The sequence below is a fragment of the Zonotrichia albicollis genome, chromosome 1 (assembly GCF_047830755.1).
Source record: "Zonotrichia albicollis isolate bZonAlb1 chromosome 1, bZonAlb1.hap1, whole genome shotgun sequence".
Taxonomy (NCBI): Eukaryota; Metazoa; Chordata; class Aves; order Passeriformes; family Passerellidae; genus Zonotrichia; species Zonotrichia albicollis.
The window spans coordinates 57,398,506-57,418,305 of NC_133819.1; the positions used below are offsets into that span (position 1 = coordinate 57,398,506).

Below are 19,800 nucleotides of genomic sequence, written 5' to 3' on the forward strand. Positions count from 1 at the left end.
GAAAAAAGCTAACAAAATTTTGAATTCCAGGTAGTGTCACGACCAAGGCAAAACTGTCTTGGCTGATGTTTACACACCTTTCCTTTAAAGCAATAAGAGCTGACACTAGAAATATTCCATTAGCAGACACGCTGCCAGAAAAAAGCAGGAGAGGTTTTCTTTCCTGGACCAGATGCCATGAAACAATATGCAAAGGAGAGAAGAGAAAGAGGAAGCAAAAAAGAAGGAGAACAAGCACAGCACAAAATTAGAAGGAAGAGAACAGAAAGATGGACCTCCCATTAGCACCACACAGATGGGATGTGTGCTGCAGTCACAGAACTAGACTTGCAAAACCCTCATCCAAGCCTCATCTCATCGCTGCATCCAGCCCCACTATCTGGGGGCAGCATTCTGTGAATCACCCAGCCTAGCAGCTTTACATCTCCTCTCTTTTCCAAACAGACATCTGTGTTTCAGATTGGACCTTTCTTCTGCATGTCACTCCATGTCAACCTTTGCTCCTGGAATATACCGGTCCATAGAAAGTAACTAATGACAATTTCAGGAAGCTCACTAATGGTCAAGTAATAATCAATGCAAAACATAATAAGACAAAAGGCACAGCTGAATAAACATTGCTTGCTATTAAAGCTGCATTCAAAATGGCTGTGCACAAACTATTACATGTACAGAAAAAAAAGTCAAGAAACATATGATCTTGGCTTGTGTAAGAACCAGTAGAAACAGAAACCAGTAGAAACTCTGAAGTATTCAGATGTAATACAAAGATGCTAAAAACTTCCAACTAGCAACTAGATCAGAGAGTGATTTCACTATTTTGCTTCACATTTGTTTCACTATAAGCAGCTGTCAAAACCAATTATTCATATGCAAATAACTAAGAAGTAGGCTCTTTTCTGATTTTTTAATTTTAGTCAATTTGTCTAGTTAAGGAGGAGAACAGTGAACTGAAAGGTGAAACAATTATTTCACTAGATTTTTTAGCTGGTCTCAATATCAAATATATTCTAACAATTAGAAATAATTCTAATTTTACTGAAACAGAGTAGATAATAGCATGGATACAACACATAGATACCCTTGGTTGTAGAAAAACATTTATTGTCAACCAAAGGAAATGAACTATACTGCTAATACAAACGTGACCTCTTTGAACATCTCCTGTCTACATAGGTAGTCAGGGATCAGAACTCTTCACGCCCTGCACAGAGTGGCACCAGCAGAAGCCTGCAGCACTGAACCATGGACAGCATCACAAAATAAATGCAATTCACACAGGACTAACACTGTGAAACAGACACTCATTTATTGCAATAGAGAGCTGGTCTGAAATTGAACAATAAATCAGTGAAGACCATGTGCATCTTGCAAGTTCTTTCTTCTGTCCCTTTTCAAATTTTAGCCGCATTTTCACAGTGGCAAATCAAACACCTGCATCACAGTTGCCTATTAGCAGATAGTTAACTATAGGCATCTCCCATAATTTATTTAGAAATCTACAAGATTTGACATCTCTGCTAAAAGGTAACTCCAAAGGACTTTAAAAGTTTTCTTTTTTTGTCTTATTTGTTTCACAGAAATTGTGCTAAAAGTATACTTATAAGTGCTATTAGTATTGAAAGGGGCTGTACTTCCTATTTGCAGAAATTTCTACATCAATCAGACAACTGAGTTCTACTGTACTTCAATAAATGTCATTAATACTACTTTTACCAGGAGTACTACCGCCATAGTAATAAAGGGTTGGAAGTGGCATCTAATTTGTTTTTTAAATAACATGGCATAGCAACTGGAAAAAATATAAGCCAAAAGATCAATTTCATATTGAATACAATACAAGAATTAATACTATTCTTGCTGAAAAAAAATATCTTGACTTTCTGAATGCATCTAAATACAATTGAGTCTATGAAGACTATAATATTTCCTTTTATTTCTCCTCTGCTTGATTTAAAAACAACGGATGCAGAGGTCATTTCATTGTTTCTGAAAAAACTCAGTGGTGGAAAAAAACACTAATGGTCCCAATCAGAAGTTAATTTCACACAGTACAGAAACCAAAGTGCATACTTTGAAAATGGCTAGCAACAAATGCTGTCTGAAGATGTGATACAAATAAGCAGCCACAAGCAGGAAAATTAATCAGGCCAAGTAAAAGAAAAAATAATAAATAAACCAGAATTATTTACACTTCTGCTTACATGATTTTTAACCATCTCAGAGTTATTAGCCTGTAAAAGGAGAAAAGTTAACACAAACTCCAGATAGCTTAGGTACATTTTAAGAAATTCCCTCCTAAGGGCATATATATACATATGCACACATACACAAAAAAAATCATTCAGAAGTACATATTCATTCTACACTATTAATAAGCTAACTACCTTTCAAACAGATATGGAAAATTAATTAGTTTTGCATTAATGTCCTGTATATTCAAGTCTATATGACAGTACTCAGCTACTGAATTTATTCCAAGGTACAAGATCTATGGAGATGTACATTGCTAACCACTTATTCCCTTTTTCATTTTCACCCAATCTCTCATTTTATGCTTTTTCATGAAAAAAGACACTTGAGTGGACATTATTTAAGTGAACTGCTGAGAATTTTCTGTATGTACTAGACAAAAAAATCTTCTCAAGGCTTAAAAACATGCTAAATTGTATCAACGCAGGTTTAAAACAAACCTTTTAAAAGGAAAGAGCCAATCCATTACTACAAAAAGTCTATTATTAGCAGTGGTACAACTAAAAATTGGTCTCCAAATCCTGCTGTGAGAAAGATGCTTTGAACTAGAGAGGCAGTTTCATAGCTGTCAACTTTTTTTGCTCACTAAAGTCCAGACACACAGTAGTTACAAATGTCAACTGGAAAGAGCTATAGGTTTTCAGTGTGTATAAATTACAACACCTTCAAAATCTTGCTTAGTTAAATGAACCACACACAGTTTACCAGGGCATACATCCCACATCAACCATAATGCTTACAATGTGAGACTGGCTCACAGTTAATCCATGAGAATAGGCTTTGCATTTGTTTGATTTTATTACTTAAAATTTTGACTTGCCTTACCAGCTATCAAATCTCCACAGTGTTGCAAGTACAAATCTATCAGTCAGAAGAATTAACATACAGACTGATCAGTGCTGTTAATTCAACCCATGAACCCTACTGTTTGAATCTTCCAGATTCTTCTCAGCAGAAGACAAACAACTGTATAACCTCAGTTAATATTATTTCAGTCTTAGCACATCCACTGCTACCTAGGAAAATACACAGACTCAAATAGAAAAAGACAAAACACACAAAATACAGTTTTTGGATTCACTTGGAAATCTCCGTACAAAGAGACTTAATGAGGTGCACAAGCAAAGCACTTGGAAAAACACACTGCTCACTTTGGCCCTTCACCAGAAAGTTCATACATAAGCTGAACTCAGCACCCACTCTTCCAATACAAGCCTATTTGTGTAATTGCATATAGAGACATAAATAAGGCTTACACCTAATGTGTGCCAGTTAAAAGGGGTTTTGTCCATGTATTTCCCAGTCTGGCATTGGATTGGTGTAGTCTGCAAGTTTTCTAGGATAGCTGTAAGGTGAAATATGGAATAAGAAGCAAGAAGCTCTTCTTCTCTTTCGTTTTTAATGTTTTGAATTTGCTCTCCAGTTTGTCAAGCTTCTACTGAAATATCTATAGTCTCTCACACTGCTAGATGCAATAGCTCTCTCCACTTCAGTAATGAGGAAACAGAGCGCTAAAAGCACAGGGCTTGACATAACTATCTGAGCTTGCAGGATCACACTTTTTCTTTTTTGTTTTGACTTAAGGGGAAGACTGCTGAAATGAGTTGTGCTGAAAGAACCACCTCAGGTAAACAGATGTGTTTGTATACACATGGAGTGTCTGTATGCATGTTATGTAATAAGGGATTACACTCAAGCCTTCATATACTCCCTTCACAGCTTTAAAATTGTTGCCCCAAGCCAAATATTGCTATTCCTGCTGCCTATTCGTCAGCTCTAGGACTAAAATTACAAATAAACTCCTTGACTGGCCAACTTCTGAGGTAATTTGTTCAAGATGTAAACAATCCAGCTTCAAGTCTCTGACTGAACACATATGAAGAGATCCTCTGAAAGTATATTCTAATATCCAAGTTAAACATCTTAACCAAGACTATCAGCCCCATTGAGATTGAAGACTTAAACTTCAAATTTCTAAAGTTTTAGTGAAGGCTTGACATTTCTTTTGAAACTTCAACATTATTTACTACACCTTCATGGGGTGACCGTTCTAACCACTCTAAGAGATAGCTGTGCCAACTATAAATCTTTCTGGTTTTAAATGCTAAAAAAAATTAAAAGGAAGGGATTACACATAAATCTATGGCAGATCCAAGTGATAAAAGTAAAAAAAAGTAAAAAAAAATCATTAAAAAAAAAAGAAAAGCCAAACTGATTTTCCAATCTCTGTAACAAAACTGCGCAAGTCCTCCCTTCCCTCCGTCCCTATTCATCTCATGGCTGCTGTTTTCAGTTTCTGACTTCTCTTCAATTTGGAAGACATACTGCCATAGGCGAAAGGTCTGATATCTCACATGGAAAACATCACCAAATATTAAAATATCTCACTGCACCATTTTTGGGGTTTTTTTTTCTAACACCATGTGTAAAAGGAGGTTTCTATGGGGGAACTGTGATGTGTATTAAGAGAATTATTTTCCAGATGTAAAACTAGAAATCAGAAACAACAGAAGATTTGATGCCTATCACATTTCATGAGCCCCATGTGTAGTCATTATACTTAAATTCAAGATATTGAACACCATGATAACAGTATACTCAGTATATTATGGCTAACCTGCATAACACATATGTATGCTTATGACTTTACTGACATCATGGAAACATACTGGGGCAACTTCTATGACTGGAGTTTTGGAATGGAAGGGTACAGGCTCTTCAGGAAGGACAGGCAGGGATGATGAGGAGGTGGTGTTGTCCTCTCTGTGAATAAGCATGGAGCTCTACCTCATGATTGATGAGGAGTTGATTTGAAAGTTTACAGGTCAGAATGAGAGGGGAGGAGGGCAGGAACAGATGACATTATAGTGCAGGCCTGCTACAGGCCACTTGACAAAGAAGACCAATATGATGAGGCCTTCTATAGCAAAACAGAATGGCCTCAAGGGTCACAAGCCCTGGTCTTCATGGGGAACTTCAAACAATCCAGTATCTGTTGGAAGGATGACACAGCACAACACAGGCAATCCAGCAGGCTCCTGGAACACATTGATCCCTTCCATCTCCAAGAGACAGATGAGCCAACAAGGAGAAGAGCTATGCTGGATTTTGTTTCCACTAACAATGAGGGGGTGGTGGAGAACATGACGCTCAAGGAAAGCCTGGGCTACAGTGACGACAAAGCAGTGAAATTCTAGATCCTTGGGGTAGTGAGGAGTATGTACATCAAACTCACTACCTTGGAATTCAGATCAGACTTGCCCCTCTTTGGGGATCTCCTTGGTAGAATGCTGTGGGTTTAAAGCCCTGGAGGGAAAAGTGGCTCAAGAAAACTGGATGAAATTCAAGTATTGTCTCCTCCTGGTTCAAGAGCTATGTATCCCTACCAAGAGGAAATTGGGCATAAATTTCAAGAGGCCTGCATGGATCAACAAGTTACATCTGGACAAACTCAAAGACAAAAAGGTACATTCTAAAAAGGTGAAGGTAGAAACTAAGAAAAACAGAAAAACTGTCTGAGCAGCCACAGAACTAACATGATCTGGCCAAGGGCATTAAAGGTAGGTTACCATAGGTATACTGGTAATGAAAGAAAGACTAGGGAAAATGTGGGTTTCATCAAGAAAGATACGGGAGACCTGGTTACCCAGGATATGGAAAAGGCTGAGGTACTCAATGAAGGCAAAGGCAAGGATTGGAAGAATGAAGAACTGTCTGCTGTAGGAGACCACAAGGTCCAAGGCCACTTAAGGAACCTGAAGGAGCACAGGTCCATGGGACATGATGAGAAATATCCATGGGTTCTGGGGGAACTGGAAGTGGCTAAGACACTATCCATCACATTTGAGAAGTTATAGAATTCCACTGAAGCTCTAATTGACTGGAAGAAAATGAAACATAGGCCCCATTTTTATAAAGGGAAATAAGGAAGACCCAGGGAACTACAAACGAGTCAGTCTCACCTCAGTGCCTGGCAAGATCATGGAGCAGATCCTCCTGGAACTAAGCTAAGGCACATGGAAAATAAGGTGATTGGTGATGGCCAGCATGGCTTCACTAATGGCAAATCTCACCTGACAAATTTGGTGGCCTTCTATGATAGCATTACAAGAACTGGCAGATGAAGGAAGAGTGACTGACATCATCTACCTGGTCCTGTGCATTGCATTTGACATTGTCCCACACAACACCCTTGTCTATAAATTGGAGAGACATCGAATTCACAGATGGACCACTTGATGGATGAAGAATTGGCTGGATAGTCACAGTGTTGCAGTCAATGGCTTAATGTCCAAGTGGAGACCAGTGGCATTCCTTGGGTGGCTATCGAGACTGGCACTATAACATCTTTGTCAGTGACATGGAGAGTGCACCCTCAGCAAGTTTGTCAACACCAAGTTGTGTGATGGGCATGCTGGAGGGAAAAAATGCCATGCACAGGGACCGAGACAGGCTTGAAAGGTGGGCCTGTGTAAACTTCATGAAGTTCAACAAGGTCAAATCCAAAGTCCTGTACCTGCCTTGTGACAATCCCAAGCATAAATATAGTCTGGGCCAAGAATGGATCAAGAGCAACCCTAGGAAGAAGGACTTGGGATTTGGTGAACAAGAAGCTTGATACATCTCAACAATGTATGCTTCCAGTTGAGAAAGCCAACCATATCCTGGCCTGCCTCAAAAGCAGCTGGTCAGCAGGTCAAGGCAGATTGCCCCTGTGCTCCTGTGAGAACTCACCTGGAGTGCTGCATCCAGCTCTGGGGGCCACAATACAAGAAAGATGTGAACCCGCTGAAACAGGGTTCACATACAGAGGAGGGCTATGAAGATGATCACCTCTCCTATGAAAACCGGGTTAGAGAGATGGGGTTGTTTAGCCTGCAGAAGAAAGGACTCCAGAGAGACCTTAAAGAAGCCTTCAAGTACCTAAAGGGAGCCTACAAGGAAGGTGGAGAGGCACTTTTAACAAGTGTATGCAGTGGTAGGAGAAGGGGGAATGGCTTTAATGAAGGAGGGTAGTTTCAGATTAGGTATTAGGAAGAAATTCTTTACTGTGAGGGTAGTGAGGCACTGGAACAGGTTGCCCAGAGAAGCTGTGGATGCCCATCCCTGGAAGAGTTCAGTGCCAGGTTGGATGAGGCTCAGAGCAATCTGGTCTAGTGCAAGGTGTCCGTGCCAATGGCAGGGGAGTTGAAATTAGACAATCTTTTAAGGTCCCTTCCAACCAAACCATTCTGTGATTCTATGGCTCTACCTCTGCACCTCACCAATCATAGCATTTCAACATCAAACGCAACAAAACACCCTTATCGCCCCCCAATGAAGACAGCTTAAAGGAAATTAGATTGACATGGCTAGGAACATAAACCACTTATCCATGAAACGAGCTAAAATCATTCCAAAACCAATCCTACCTCTCCCTCCTACCATTATTGAAGAAAATCATCACAGATTTTTGACGACTCCCTAAAAATGGCCTCTCTGAAGGAAAAATGAAGTCATTATAGCAAAATAAAAATGATACCACTTATAGTTTCTTCACATTTGTTAACTTTGTTTCACTCATCAGTAAGATTACCTTGCCCTGAACACTTCTCATTTGGTTGCCCTTTAAAGACATTGAAAACCCAATAAATTCCTCCTTTCCACACTCAAAATCTACCAGATGGTGTTCTCCAAGACATTTCTCTGAGAAACAAACAGGTTTGACTCCAGCATTCAACGACATTAAATGAGAATCAAAAATAAGTAATCAAAAATATGAGAATCAAAAATATGTAACACTTCTACCACATCATTTTACTTACGATCAAGTACTAAATTTTTGCACCAATGTCAAAAACCTAAATTAAGTGAAACAAGTATCATTTTTGACATGATAGACAACTAAAATTGAATGGGATGCCAGAGACTGAAGTTTAGTTAAGTAAAAAACAAACAGAATTCACCATTATATAGCAGTCAGACCAAAGATCAGAATTTTATCTAAAGTATCACACTTGCTTACCAGTTCTATCTGACGAGAAGGGTCCTCATAGATACATGATTCATTGTGCTTTTTACAATGAATTCTAACTATAAGAAAAAACAGATTTTTAAATTAACACTAAAAGATTTGTCTTTTCCTTTTGAAAGAAAAGTGGCAGTCATTGATTACATTGTAAGAACTAATGCCACAGTCATTTATTATTTTAATATTTGGCTAGCATTCACTTATAGTGATGGCATTAGTATTGTCCTATCCTTTCACACATTTCAGTGTTGAAAAAGCCTTTTCAAATATTAATCAGAGGCATTTTCGCAAGGGACATAAGATCTGTCACTCTCAGGATACCCTATGAAATAGAAAATTATGCAGATAAGCAGGAAAAAAATACACCCTATAATGGGTATTTCCCTTTTTCAGTGTGAGTTGTCAAGGAGAACCTATGCAAGCCCATTTGCTTTTTAGTGAAGTCAAACAAATAAGAAAAATTTCTATACCATCTGAAAACTATCTATACAGAGTAATCTGAAAAATCTGGATAACTTTGCTTTAGAAAAAGCAAGATGGGATGGCAGAAAGAAGCATGCTATACCTTGAATGAAAATCATGCTTCTGGATTTATCTGCTCTAGTAATTAGTGTTACATTTCTGAAAAGCAGATGCTTCTGCCTTGAAAAAGTACCACACTCAGTGGAAAGCTTCCACACTCAGTGGAAGTCAATTTGGAGAAAACAAACAAGCAGGAAAACTTGGCTCTGGGAACTACCAAACCTTTCCCTCTTGCTGATTCCCTGTTTCTGTTGCTTCGATTGTTCAAAGAAAGCCTGCTTTTCATTTCATTTTGGATGAACGCTTGGAACTGAACATACCGTATTATAACAAAACTTCATCTTTCAATTCCTATTAAATCTTGTAATCCTCTAATATTCCTAGAAACAATGTGAGCCCTCCCTCCTGGCAAACGCAATGACTAGCTTTTGAATTGAGTGTGCCTTGCACAGCTCAATTCGGGATCACTGCATTTCGTAATTTGAGGGATTGGGATAGTCAATTCATGCAGTTTTGTTCTCTGTGCTCTCTTATGACTAAGTCAAAGAGTAATGAACAAGGCACTGACTGCACTTAAAACAGCATTTTGGAATTTCAACTCTGCATGTCTTTGAAGAGCATGGCCTTACTCTGGTAAGCACTTGAAATCTAAAACTAAAAAATAAACCTCACAGAAATGCATTACAAAGAGACCCATACCAGCCTGGTTCTGGAGAGCTGAAATACAAAAAAAAGTTTAAAACACAATCATGTCAAGTATTTCAAATCAGGTATCAGCTCACAGGTTTTGTCAAGAAAGTGTCACATTAGTCTGTTCTTCTGCATATCTATGACTACAAATCAAGAAATTGAGAAAGCTAGGTAAATCTTTTTAAGAAGCTGAAAGGAAAAAAAGGAAAGGAAGAGAAAAGTGCAGATCAAAATTTAATAAAGAAAAACTTAACAGCAAGAGAGAGAGAGCTTTAAAAAAAGTTTCAAAAAGTTTCAAGCAAAAGTTTCACCTTTGCTTCCTTGTGAGTTCAGGAAAGCTGCATGAACCAGAAGTGAAGAAGCATCCCTCCTTTAAATGTTTCTCCAAAGCCCACAGTTTTCTCAGAGACATGAGCACTATTGTTCTGGATGGTGACAGAGCAGGAACTGAACAGACAAATACAAACCTCCACTGGATATTCCCACCTTTTGCAAACAAATCAGAGAACAGAACAAGGCTGCTGCATTTCCACTCCCATGATGTGCAGGCATGCGCATGAGACAGGCAGCTATAGCCTGCAACACTCCCTTAAGAACTGCTCTGGTGACAGTCTTGGAAGGAGTAGGAAAGTTCACATCATTGGGAAAGTCTGGTAGATTTAGCATGTCCTTCACCTTCACCAAATCAAGCCTGCATATGCATATAATGCTTGTTTTGCATGCATCTCACAGATTCTGTGAACCAAAGTTTGAATGTAGCATATAGGAAAAAAAAAAAAAAGGAAGTTTCCCAAAATAATGGAGCTGGGCAAGTTCCTAGTTTTCCATAAGCTTTCCACACTATTTCTTGGAAGAAGAAAGACAGGAAAACATGAGAACTAATTAGCCATTAGTCACAGACACTTATTACAAACTAAATCCACTTGATAAATTTTTCACAAAAGCTTTTACTAATGTAAACCAGAAACCAAACTCAGAGCTGGCAGAGCAAAATCACTGTATATATTGTATATGTCAGTTTCTAGCTCAGTTTAGTTACTGTCATCATACTCCACTGTGTTTGGAGATCATGCCTGACTAACCCAAATTAACATATTATATCTTCTAGTAATGAGACCTCACTTAAAATGAAATTGCAGAATGCAATTCTTCATCTACATGCACAGACTTTCCCAATACTACAAAGAATTATTCAGCTTCCCATTTCTTAAAAAATCTCTTGCATGCCCACATTAAAAACAGATTGTGTTCCATGGGAACAGTAAATTGTGTCACAATTTTTTTCTTAAAACGTGTTTATGAATGCAGTAGGGAAAACAAATCATTTTTTCATATTCATTGATCTTTCTCATACAAAGCTTCTGGAGAGGATTGCATTCAACAGCACAAAAAAGAAGGAAGGAGAGGGTTATTTAGCAACAGGCAACAAGCATTCTTACGAACACTGTTAAGAGTACTGAATTTTCTTAAAGTTTCCTGTTCTTTTCCTCACTTTACCCACACATAGCTGGGAGTTTGGTTTAACTTTTATATATCAACATGTATTTTCACTTCTTAGTTTTTAAAAAATTTTTTGAGAAAATACTGGCACTAGGTTTAATGTATGTAGGTGTATATATGAACTACCTTGGATTTCAAGTAAAAAATGAGATAGGCAATTAAAATGAAGCCTTTGTGACTTCACACTCACTTCTTCAGCAATTTTTTCAAGGTATACTCCTGCTCCTTTTAAAAAACCAAATGAAAAATACACACACCAAAAAAAACCCAAAGCAAACCAATCTCTGCTTCTCCCACAAATACTTTTATTCTGTTCTCCTCCTATTTTGAAACAGTACAGAGCACAATCTGGCTTACTGTTCAAAATCAGGTTTTAGTTTGTTAGGAGAGGCCTGAATGTTCAAGTCTTTGATTTTTCTTTCCACGGGCAGAAAAGAAGCTGCGATAATTAAGCAGAAGGGGGTGGGAATCAGAACCATTGACAGTCTTCCCCAATTTCTATCAAAATTATCAAACTTCCATTTAAAGACTTAGCAAAACACCTAAACAAACTTCAGTTTGAAGCGACTGTTATGGTAAAACATACTTTACAGGTCCATTTAATCTGTCCGCATTATAACAGCAAGTTATGACAAGTGATATTTAAGTGGCAGACTAGAGGTATGCAGAATTCTTTGGTAACTATTTGGAAAAAAACGTAAGGAAAAAGGAGGGGAGGAAGAAAGGCTATTAAGGTTAAATCAGAAATTTCTGTGCTGAAGATCACTTTTTAAATGTGTCTTAAAACTGACATGTCATGCAGTCATAAGGACCATTCATCAATGAAGTAATTTTAAGATAAGAATTCATGTATGTAAGAGGTTTGGGCCTTCACACATTTCTTCACTTCAAGAAATTTGGCAGCATATGTGATGGGACGCTGAGGAATAAAGATTTAGTCTGCTTTATTATTTTCAAAGATACACTCTCATGAAGGACAAAAAAGAATTTCAGTGAAGAAGACTAGCTTACTGCCCTTTTGAAGTATCTTAAAATACCCTAGACTATTTCCTGGAATCCAAAAATTATCTCTAAAATAATATGCTTCCATTGGCTTTCCTTTTCATTTTTATCTTTTTTAAGTAATAGATGAAACAAGAAGTATTCAGAGCTTTACAGTTAGGGCCTAAGCCTTTTCTTATTTTGACAGCACTAGAGAAAAAGACTTAAGTTGTCAGTATTTTTTTAAATTAAAAACATTGATTTAAGGAATACTATCAACTGAGTAACTAACAATCTTTCAAAATACGATCCAATAATTTCAGTAAAGACCATTAAAACAAATCTACCATCTTTGATTTTTATCTAATTTTAGAAGTACTATATTACCTCACTCAGCTCTAAGGTAAAAACAAACAAACACAGTGACCATGACACTTTTCCTCCCCTTTTTTTTTCTTCAGTTTTTGGATTAAGCTATAAATCTCGGCAATGAAAGACAACTCCCACAAACAGGGCATTGTTTCTTCATGAAATAAAATTAGGTGCAATACAATACATCATCTTTGCTAAACATTTGAATTGAATTAATAGAGCTAGACTAACATCATCCCACATTCTGAGGAATGTGCGAATGTGCATGACACCATAAAGTAATTAGTGTTAGAACACAAGAATTGCTTTCATTTTAACACCTGAAAGCCCAAACAGCTACATTGATTTGATATATAAGGCTCGTGATGTCATTACAAAGCTTCAATACATGTGGTTCACGAGAAATGGGAACAGCCAGTTTGGTAATAGACAAAAGAAAATACTCAATAAAACACACATTTTAAAGAAAAATAACATCTGTGAATTTCATCAGGCTTCAAGAAATATGTCACTTAGAGTCTAACTACTATCTTGCCAGTTTAAGGAGCGCAATCTTTACATTGACTAAATAGATGCAACATTGATTTAAAGAAGGCGTATGTATTGTTTATTCATGTGAAGACCAAAAGGTTGGAATTCCTTGGCTGGAGTGAATGGGGATAAATCCATGGTTCAGCAGCAAATTATGATGCCACAATGTTTTGTTTAATTTGAATAGATGTTGCCCTCCCTATTATCTAAGCCTCTCAACTGCTTATTCTTGATCTTGTCAAAACTTCACACTCAAAACAGTTTTAAAAGAAATTGCTTGGAGCTATTCCTTCTTCAGAACAACAGAACTCTTCACTAAATAGAAAAAATTTACTTGTGCTGAACAAAGACTCCTAATATAAAAATGTCACCACATTACACACCAAAAGCAAACCACACTATTCAATCTCACTCTCAGCAATAAAACACACTGTATGCTGTATAGTGGAAATATTTCACATACAGATATCCCTGCAAGAAATTTAAATAGAATTCCACTCCTTCTGCCCAAACTAGTAAATGTTTATTTGGTGACTGAATATACCTCTGTCCACATTCCTGCTAGTAAACTAAAACAGGTTAGGCCAGTTATGCCATTTACACTCTTTACATGCCAGCAGGTCACAGAGTCCATTGGGACTACATTATCAGCATTGCCCCATGCACACATAAACCAAGTTCAATCAGAATTATTAATGACTAGTAACATATCCCATAGGTTGCTATATCTTTAAAATTTCTTCTGAACCACAGTTAACTGGTTTTCCATTTCAGAATCAATACTTGGGTTGTGTGCACAATACAAAAGAAAGAAACTGCAGTTGCTAGTATGTCCCTAATACTGTGAGCTACAAAGAAAGTGTTTCTTTTAATATTTTTAGCAGTGATGCTATACAAGATTCTCAGACTCTGACCTGGGTTAATTACTGGGTAAAATCTAGGAGAGATCTTGAATGAGTTGATACTCACATTCCTCATAATACCAGAAATTACTGATTTTGGTTTCCAGGCTTTGCTTTACAGGATAATAATTTTAAAAGCACTTTTTGACTTCTGTGGTTCATGAAGGTAAGCACCATTACCTCTATTTTTCCAGTAGGGCGATCAAGACTCAAAAATGTACAAAGTAACTTGGCCAATTCACAAGCAATTCAGAAGTGAAATGTAGGATTCCTAATTGCCAGTGGTTGTATCACTTACCTAAAATAGACAGAGTTCTTAGCTGACACTGGTGCATCAGCTGTTGGCTGCTTAGTCCTGGTAATGACACTAGCACCTGCCAGCGCTGGTTCAATAAGTAACTGTTACAATCCAACCTCCGAGTATCACTCATATTACCCTTGAAATACAGTATTTCAAGCCAGAAAAGGTTTAAGGTTTTTCTATTCTAACCAACTATGGGTTCCACCAGGAACAAAAAAATAACAGGTCTCAAATAAATCTTACACTACTTGTACTTCCAAATTAACATAAGACATGAGTATGTTGAAACAAATAATTACTGAAGTATATTTTTTATTTAAAACACACAAAAGCTCAAAACATGTGGATTCCTGCATGGGACAGGACACAGTAACAAGCTTGAGGAACAGACCCTTCATTTGCCAAGCCTTCAGAGAGGAAGGTGATAGCACAGTACTGAAATAATAAAATGTTACAGGAGACTACAAGAATAATCTAACCTCTTACCTAATAAAACCTGATGGATATTAGTAGTGCCAAAAATACTTACCAGCTCATAGCTGCTTGGAAGAAAGCAGGGAATAGAAGCAGCATTTTTTATTCCACCTGGAATAAAAAATTATGATAAAATAAGGAAAAAAAGAAAGTACCTTTGAAAATGTACCAGCTGCATTGCTTGAGCTCTTTCCAGACAGAAGCACCAATCAGATCAGGCGCAGAACCTGAGCATCCACTGCTGCTCTCAGCTGTACTATCTACTTTCAGCTCCCTGAAAAGTTAGCACTAGCTCAATGCAGACTTGGTGCCCTGCTCACATACTCTAATCAATGAAACAGGTTGAAGAGTAATGTCTTCCCTCATGTCACATATACAGGGAAACACAAAGGGTTTTCTCCCTTCCTCTATCCTTTATACCATTCTTTAATCATCATCTCAGTTTTAGTTAATGAGTAAAAATATTCTGCTTTTCAAGAAATCTAGAACTTCGGCAGTTCCCAACACCTTACCCTTGTTCTGGAACTGACTTTGGGTCATGGGCTTAGCAGAGGAAACAGAACAGATAATCTGTGGAGTCACATATCTTCACAGATTTGTCTCCAAATTAAAAACACTTCCTATGAAGAACATAGCCTGTATACATTACCAAAAAACCACAAACCACCTTATTTTGATATTCAGAAACCAAAACACAAAGAAAGCCAGGAAAAGCATGACTGACTTGGATTACATGATCTAGGGAAAACCAAGTGTTAGATTATTTCTGCAATCTCATATAGCAGGCACCCTCAAATCTCATACATACAGTCTAAAGACTAGGTTCATCCCTTTACACCACTCAACTGAGTTTCCGTAGTAGTCATCATACATGCTCACTTTAGCAAGCACTTTGAGGTTAACCCCAGTGAAAACTGTTTCATTTAACATATTCACCTTCAAAATTATGGCTCTCCAGCAGAGTGGAGCCAGAAACTCTGCAGCAACACCTGGACAACAAAGGTGGAGTTTTTTATCAGAACAGCTGCTATGATCTTCTGAACACTCCTATGATGACTCAATTCATGGTACACAGAGGGGATTCCTGAGTAGAGGGGGCCTCATGCCTCAAGTAATTTATAATCCTTAGAATATTAAAAAGAAGATGCAGCCCATGCAACAGAGCAAGCTGCAAGAACAAAAAGAAACATCAGTTCTGTACACAACACAGGCAAAGAGTCAAAGTGGCCTACCTGAATACAATCTAGCTTAAACACTCAGGTACAGCTTTTAACCACTAGCATAGAAGAGACAGCATTTGACTCCGTAAATGGTTATGAAAAAGATTGATCTCCAATTCTCAATGCTTCTTAAATCATAAATTACTCATAAAAAGGGGGGAAAAAAGTAGCACATGAGTGAGTCCCAGCTCACTCATGATCTCTAGACTGCCCCTAAAGAAAACAGGACAGACTGAACTTTTGTAGTTTGTCGGCTCTTCCCTCTGACTTCTCAGTGGGCTTGCAAGTCCAAGGTCTTAATACGCTGCACCTCTGCAGTCCATTTTGTGACTGTGACTCATGATTCACTACTCTATCCAACCAAACACCCATACTTCCATACATGGAAGATGTTAACTAACCTGTCATAATAGCATGCCTATTGCTGGAAGCAAGGACATCATCTGCCTTGGTGACCTCTTGCCTGACATAGCGTGTAGAACTTCATATGCCACCTTGAATTACAACCACCAACTCTCCTTTCAAGCCAAAGTGACAAATCACCAAGCAGAACAGTGCCCAGCTGAAAGAATCAAAGCCACATGCACCCTGCACCACCACCACAAGCAGCAAACACCTGCATCTAAAGAGGAAAGACTATTTCAGTTGTCCTGACCATGCAATTAATTACCTCATACTTATAAACTGGTTTTGCTCATGTTCTCATTAGCAACACCTAAGGTTAAAGTAGATAAACATGATACGTGAATTTCTTTCCTCTCACTGCATATACTAGGAAGAAATAATTAATGGAAACACCAAAGGAGCTGGCAGACTGGCTGAGTAGTGCAATGGAAGAGATGAACTAACATTACATGCTCATGTAATTATTAACTGGAACCACTGTGGAATAAAATTGTCATCACTGACATACATAAATACAGTCTCTGCTGTCTCCCTTCCCTCCACTGATCAAGACCCTTGAGGAAACAAGCATATCTTTACCCCTTTGGTGAACTAAAACACAGTTCTGCTGTAATTTGCTAGCTAATTACAGCTGACTCACTGTTTAAGAAAAATCCCCTTCCTTCTGACACAACAACACTGGGGACATCCAGTGGACAAGAACTTAAGAAGAGAATTGCATATCTCTGCAGATTTGTGGTATCTTATTCAGGCAACTCTGGACTGTAAGAAGATGAGGGCTAACACTAAAAATAACACATGATTTTTTTTCTTTTCTGAACTCTTTATACTTGAAACAGCTCTATATAGCAAACTGACTTTACCAAAAAGTTTTGTCTTCTTCTGTGTCTTCTGCACTTTCTCTTTACAGAAATCAAAGACTTTGATGTTCTGCTGCTGCTTTTGTGCTACAAAAGTCAATGAACCACCCAAGATGCCCTGACCGTTTTTTCTTCTAACTCCATATACACAAATGGCACATTTCTTCTCAGATGAAGCAAAATAAGACCTTGCTGTATTCCAACTTCAGTTCTCATGAGCAATTGAAGCAAATTCTTCCACTGTTAACCCAGACACAGGCTAAAAGCAAGAGAGTTTTTAAACCCGTTGACAGATAACAGAGGATATTATGACATCCAAAAAATCTAGGCTGAGAATATATGAGTGGCTCCAATTCTCCTTCCTAGTTTTCAAAGGTCTGGGACATGCTAAAAAATAAAGTTATATAAAAAGTATAGAGCTAAAAAGTAAAACAGCAAGACTAAAATCCAGTGACAATGCAGAGACAGGAAATCAAGTAAAAAGGTCTCAGTCATTGGTTTAGAAAGTTACACACTCTGTACCAACTGCACAAAACAATAAATTTCAGAAGGACTTTTCTGGTCCTCCCCCTGAAACTACAGCTAATCTTAAAGACATCTACAATATCCAGGTTTGTCAGCTTTCAATAGTTTCTTTATTCTTATAAGAAATGCACTGCATATGCATTAGTGTAATATTTCATAGTTCCACACCAAGGTGGATTTAGCTTCTGTGCTTCTGTACAGTCACATATTAACAAGCCATACCAGAATGTAAGAATGCTTTGCCTAGTTTAAGAAATACCTACCTTTTCAATGCCCAGCACTTAGATACAGAGGTACATTGTTAGTCTGTTCACAAATAATCAAGCAACTATTTCAAAGACAAACTGTCTGTTCTTGCATACACAGTTAATATGAAAACATTTTCCCCGTGTGATATTTCCTGCATTCAGCCTTAGTTTGAAAAAGTCCAATAGTGATGGAAAGAAAGATTAAAAATAATTTCTTTTACGAATAATTCTGATTCCAATGAATCTGTGGGTAATTTTTCTTCATATAACTATAACATCAGCCACATCAGTTAATGAGTAACTGACTACCATGAGATAAATGTTAAGTCAAACAAACAAAAAAAAATCAACAAATGGCAGGATATCTGGCGCTAGGAAAATAAAACATGTTCCTGCTCACTCTTAAAAGCAACACAATCATGCCCCCACACAACACACAACAGTTCATTGGCTGAGATAACCATACTTACATTTCGGTGGGACTTTTCTCCCACTCCTACAAGCACATTTTGTTTTTATCTTCCTCCCTTTTCATTCTCTATTTGCAAGAAGTATGTGAACAACTATCTTCAAAGAGTGAGCAAGTTACTACCAAAGTTGCATTTCAAAGTCCAAATCACAAACACTATTATATTGCTTTTTCAAAAGCAATTGAACCACATAGCTATAATGAATCACTTTCTTTCAAGCTACAGTTTTATCAAGTAAGGAACTCTAGCATGCTTGCCACAGGTTATATGTAACAATAACTCATCTATAAAGTAAACTACTAAAAAACCTGTTCACTCTAGCCCACTACTTATGTTACAAAATGGAGGAGAAAGGGTGAAAACACCAGTAAAATGAAGTCACTGACATCCTGCAAATAGCATGAAATTACAGCCATGTTGTTAGGTTTTCTGAATGTTACATATATATATATATATATATATATATATATATATATATATATATATATATATATACATACACAGAGACACACATTTATACACACACATCTTTTTTTAATTTTTTTTTTTTTTTACAAAAACCACACACACCTATTTATTCCAATCTAGAGCTCTTGAGTTAAGCCTGGTGGAAAAAAAATATTTTTCTGCTTAGTTTTCTTCTTCTGGCATTTCTGTCAGTTATTGTTCCCCTTTTCCAACCTACCCTTCAAAACACTCATGACAAATGCTGGCTTTCTTCCATGCTGTATTTCATTTTGCAATGTCACAGTCCTGACCTACATCATGAAAGTTCTTCAATTCTCTGAGGAATATATACAAGGCAAAGACACTTGGTACATAGGTTATTTGGGGAAAAGATTTTTTTAAATCTTCTAATAAAACAGAAGGTACTTGGAAGCAAAAATTTATGAGTTTCCCTTGATAACTGTGAACTAGTAAACAGAGATGAAGTCCTCTCCTTAAAATAATGGGATTTGTTCAAAATGAGGTCAGAAGAAAAGGAAAAGAAAGTCAGAATTTGGGTGTTTCTAACAGGGGTTAAATCAGACAGCAGAAACCAAGATCTTAAAACTAGATTCTACTGGACTTTGCACTAGTTCTCTGCACTGTGGTTTAATTTGCCAACCTGAACTGTAAATGCTAGCTACTGCCCCTCCTGATTTAATCTGTGTAACAGATGAAAGAGCTTTGTAAAGTAGGTTGAAATTATTTAACACAAATAAGTGCAAAAATATAGTCTATTTGCTCAAAATGTCTCATTTTGCTGCCTCTTCAGCTAAAAAAAAAAAAAATCCTAATTTTGACAATTGTATACATCTGTTTGAGACTTCTGCTTTCTTTGTATCTGATCTGACTTCTCCAAGCTTTATGAGGCATAGATTACTCACAGAACTATGCTACTCTTTAGGTATTCCATGTGTATGTATTTTGGTACAATCTCCAGTGTAACCTCTGAATCTTAGTCATATCAGCAGGTCCAGAGATATAAGAAAAGCAGGTTGACTTCAAAATCCACAGGTCACTAGTGCTGGCCAGACTGTAATTTCTGATTAT

At 37.4% G+C, this 19,800-nt stretch overlaps 1 protein-coding gene across 14 annotated transcripts in view; it reads right to left on the bottom strand.

Moving 5' to 3' along the window:
- TNS3 (tensin 3) overlaps positions 1–19,800 on the bottom strand; it is a 201,999-nt gene that overhangs the window by 135,387 nt on the left and 46,812 nt on the right. For 6 of the 14 annotated variants that reach the window (XM_074541973.1, XM_074541948.1, XM_074541994.1 and 3 more), the window contains exon 1: positions 8,258–8,325. The exons of 3 other annotated variants lie outside the window; for them this stretch is intronic. The gene's annotated coding sequence lies outside the window, so the exon portion shown is untranslated. Of the gene's footprint in view, positions 1–8,257; positions 8,326–14,591; positions 14,648–17,809; positions 18,038–19,800 lie in introns of those variants that run through there. 5 more of the 14 variants (XM_074542013.1, XM_014272991.3, XM_026798161.2 and 2 more) reach the window with 3 other exon arrangements.